Here is a 5203-nt window from a genome sequence, read left to right on the forward strand (position 1 = left end):
GTATGTTTTTTTCAAATCATTTTTGCAAGAAATGTTTATACTAAGGATAGTTGATTGTTGAAGTGACTGGATGAAAAGGTAATGTTGTGGCTTATATGCCTTGTTGTGATTTTAATAGATAGCTGGAACTCAGCCATATGTTTTACGTACCATTTTCTAGCATTGACTAATTTTAGATGCACTTGAATTCTACAGGGAAAGGAGGTTTTCATTGCTGACCTTCATGTAACCGCAACGTGGGACCAGCCCCACAACTGTGATCCCATGAGCCATTTCCCAGTAAGTCAAATGATTGAGCCGATATTTGAATAAGATAAACAGCTATGTAGACAACATTGTATCCAGCATTACAATTGGCATGCCCTTCATGGGACATCAGCACATTAGCTGTGTTGGTTGTGTTGTAAGGCTGGCGGCCATCTTAGTTGAGTCTGGTTGTGTTGTAAGGCTGGCGGCCATCTTAGGTGAGTCTGGTTGTGTTGTTAGGCTGGCGGCCATCTTGGGTGAATCTGCAGGGCTGCCAAGTTTCACCAAAAGTGGAAAAAAAAAAGAAAAAAAAATCTAGTTAGTATAAAGCGTTTTTGCAGTATTTCTGTGTGTGTCTGTGTATTTGCCTTGGAATTCGGCTGCCATCTTTTTCTCCAAGGCTGCAATTCTCTTTTATATCAGCAGAGGTAGCAAGGGGACACACATTGTGCTCAAACTTCAGGCTTCAGTGCTGAATTAGATACAGTGGATAAGACTGATACGTATGTAACATAATGTGTTTATATATAGGCTATATATAGCAATAGGGATACATAAGATATGTATATGTACAGACAGTTATGAAAATGATAAACTGTCTCCCAATCCCTTCAGATTTGTTGGAGCTGAGGGTTTTTTTTCACAGCGGGTTTACCCAAGTTCCATGCAATAGTGATAAGATATTATGATATGTGTAGCCTATGTACAGTTATGAATGATACACTGCACAGTATGTACCTATCAAGTTGTGTGGTGCATGCATACCTCCCGCAGCAAAGTAATTGCAGTAGCCTACGTTTGATTATGCATGTACTCATCAATGAATATTATATAACAAACGGATATTTATAATATTGTATATAATGTATTTTTTGTATATCACTGTAGACCACGGTGCTAGACCACTGGACCACCTCAGGCCACCAGTAATAACCATACTATATCCAGAGTAGGGTATAATGTTTATATATACAATATATATACATGTCCAACATGGTATAATGTTTATCTGGTCTGATAAAGGTCTGATAAAGGTCTGATAAAGATCTGACAAGGGTCTGATAAAGATCTGATAAAGGTCTGATAAAGGTCTGATAAAGGTCTGATAAAGATCTGATAAAGGTCTGATAAAGATCTGATAAAGATCTGATAAAGGTCTGATAAAGGTCTGATAAAGGTCTGATAAAGGTCTGATAAAGGTCTGATAAAGATCTGATAAAGATCTGATAAAGATCTGATAAAGGTCTGATAAAGATCTGATAAAGGTCTGATAAAGGTCTGATAAAGGTCTGATAAAGATCTGATAAAGATCTGATAAAGGTCTGATAAAGGTCTGATAAAGGTCTGATAAAGGTCTGATAAAGATCTGATAAAGGTCTGATAAAGGTCTGATAAAGGTCTGATAAAGGTCTGATAAAGATCTGATAAAGGTCTGATAAAGGTCTGATAAAGATCTGATAAAGATCTGATAAAGATCTGATAAGGGTCTGATTAAGATCTGATAAAGATCTGATAAAGATCTGATAAAGATCTGATAAGGGTATGATAAAGATCTGATAAAGGTCTGATAAGGGTCTGATAAAGATCTGATAAAGGTCTGATAAAGATCTGATAAAGGTCTGATAAAGATCTGATAAAGATCTGATAAGGGTCTGATAAAGATCTGATAAAGGTCTGATAAAGATCTGATAAGGGTCTGATAAAGATCTGATAAAGATCTGATAAAGATCTGATAAGGGTCTGATAAAGATCTGATAAAGGTCTGATAAAGATCTGATAAAGATCTGATAAGGGTCTGATAAAGATCTGATAAAGGTCTGATAAAGGTCTGATAAAGGTCTGATAAAGATCTGATAAAGATCTGATAAGGGTCTGATAAGGGTCTGATAAAGATCTGATAAAGGTCTGATAAAGATCTGATAAAGGTCTGATAAAGGTCTGATAAAGGTCTGATAAAGATCTGATAAAGGTCTGATAAAGGTCTGATAAAGGTCTGATAAAGATCTGATAAAGATCTGATAAGGGTCTGATAAAGATCTGATAAAGGAGATATGTGAAGTCCTTACATTTTCTAAATCACATCAGGATAAGCTAGTATGAAGCTATTTTGCCGTTTTTCTGTGTAGGAAGAAAGCAAACTTCTGGTATCTGGTTTTCCTCAATAAGCATTTACGGCCTGTGTGTGTGTGTGACACGGAGTGGGTAAAATGCTTTTTTTTCACACACGCAAACATCTCGTCTCAAATGATTTTCTTTTAGACTATCCTAGCTGCTCCGTAAGCCCTGCTCATTGTGTTTAAATTCTTTCAATCGCTTTTTTCACTGTAAAGTCAGTGAGGAGCTTCCATGTTCCACTTGTCAGTAAAAACACACTGAGGACCCTATCAGGAGCTCTCATTCAATGTCACTTCGACTATGCCGTAACATCATGGTACTATAGAACCACAAAGGCCCTAAAAACAAGACTCCAGACAGCCCAAAATAAACTGGTTAGGCTTCTGCTAGGCCTCAACCCTAGGACACATCTAACCGCTGCTCATTTATTTTGCCTTGATTGGCTACGAGTAGTTGACAGAGTGCAGCAGCTTGCACTGGGCCTGGTCTTCAAGATACGCTACACCACAAAGACACCCAAGTACCTGTCAACATACTTCCAAAAAGTGAACAACGTCCACACATACAATACCAGAGGAAGCTCCACGAACCACGTTCAACCGCGTTGCACCACAAACAAGGCGTTAAACTCGTTTGCAAACTATGCAGTAAAAATGTGGAACGCCCTTCCTATAATCTTAAAGGAGTGCAAAACACTGCCCACCTTCAAAACCACTCTCAAAAAACATTTACAGGAGGCTGCAATCCGTAACTGGACCCTCTAAATCAAAAATCAAATTAAAAGACTACACCCCCACCTGGACTACCCTCTATATATTCTTGTTGTTTTGTTGTTATGTCTCCCACCCCCCCCCCCCCCCCCCCCACCTGAAATACCCTCTGCACATACTAGTTGTTTTGTCCCACCCCCCTACCTGGTCTACACTCTGAGCAAACGCAATGTTATTATGTCGCCCCCCCCCCCCTTCCCCCCCGCCTAAATCTACTGGTGTTTTTGTACCCCCCCCCCCCCACCATGACCACACACTGTACATACTTGTTGTTTTGTCCCCCCGCCCGAACTACCCATTGTACATATTATATGTCTGTCCCCCTGCCCGAACTACCCACTGTACATACTTTGTGTTTTGTCCCCCGCCCCCACCTGTGGTGTATGTCCCCACCTGTCCTACCCGCTGTACATACCTTATGTTTTGTTGTATTGTTCTTCCCATGTTGGATGTATGTTTATCTTGTAGATAGTACTAGTTATTTGTCTGTATTATCTTGTAGATAGTACTAGTTTTTTGTCTGTCTTACATGTAACGATGAATTGAGTATCAAGGACCCCAATTGAAATAAGCCAGTGGCTTTCTTGGGTTTTTATCCTGTTAGTTGACCTTGTATGTAATATGTACTTTTATGTACCTACTTCTGCAAATCTTCTAATAAAGTTTTCAATCAATCAATCAATAGGTAAGCTAGTTCACATTTCTTCGTTCACGTTTGATTTTAATACGATTTATTATTATAATATAATTAGTCAGCTAACTACCTAGCTTGCTAGCTATCCCAAGGTGATTAGCAGCATTCATGTTTCCTCTCACAGCCCTGTGAGCAGCCCCGTCACATGACCTCATAGCTGTGTGTTGATCACATACGCAAACACAATCACATGTGTGCTGTTTGTCTTCGCAGACAAATCCTGTCTTGGAGGGGATGCGGGCGTCTCTGGTACGCCAGTGACACAGACACACAGAGGATCTTGTCACTTAACAGTAACGCTTAAGTAGGTATGCAGTATGTAGTAGGTATGTAGTATGTAGTAGGTATGCAGTATGTAGTAGGTATGTAGTATGTAGTAGGTATGTAGTATGTAGTAGGTATGTAGTATGTAGTAGTTATGTAGTATGCAGTATGTAGTATGTAGTAGGTATGTAGTATGTAGTAGGTATGTAGTATGTAGTAGGTATGTAGTAGGTATGCAGTATGTAGTATGTATGTAGTATGTAGTAGGTATGTAGTATGTAGTAGGTATGTAGTATGTAGTAGGTATGCAGTATGTAGTAGGTATGTAGTATGTAGTAGGTATGTAGTATGTAGTAGGTATGCAGTATGTAGTATGTAGTAGGTATGTAGTATGGAGTAGGTATGTAGTATGTAGTAGGTATGTAGTATGTAGTAGGTATGTAGTATGTATGTAGTATGTAGTAGGTATGTAGTATGTAGTAGGTATGTAGTATGTAGTAGGTATGCAGTATGTAGTAGGTATGTCGTATGTAGTAGGTATGTAGTATGTAGTAGGTATGCAGTATGTAGTAGGTATGTAGTATGTATGTAGTATGTAGTAGGTATGTAGTATGTAGTAGGTATGCAGTATGTAGTAGGTATGTAGTATGTAGTAGGTATGTAGTATGTAGTAGGTATGCAGTATGTAGTAGGTATGTAGTATGTATGTAGTATGTAGTAGGTATGTAGTATGTAGTATGTAGTAGGTATGTAGTATGTAGTAGGTATGCAGTATGTAGTAGGTATGTAGTATGTAGTAGGTATGTAGTATGTAGTAGGTATGCAGTATGTAGTATGTAGTATGTAGTAGGTATGCAGTATGTAGTAGGTATGTAGTAGGTAACCAGGGACCCAATTATCAATATAATGTACCATACAGAGTAGGGAGCTCTAGTGCTTGATTGGAAGTGCCGTTTGTAAAAAGACATCTTCTCACACGTACAGGCACACAACAAGTACAACATGTTGCATTTGTATGCCATTAGGCAACTTGCTTCCTAGCATAGCAGGTCCCTGCTAATATATAGCAGTCGCGTGCAGGGCCTCTAGGGAATGGCCTAGGAGGGTGAAAGTT

This window comes from Nansenia antarctica (assembly GCF_963989245.1).
Source record: "Nansenia antarctica genome assembly, chromosome: 2".
NCBI lineage: Eukaryota > Metazoa > Chordata > Actinopteri > Argentiniformes > Microstomatidae > Nansenia > Nansenia antarctica.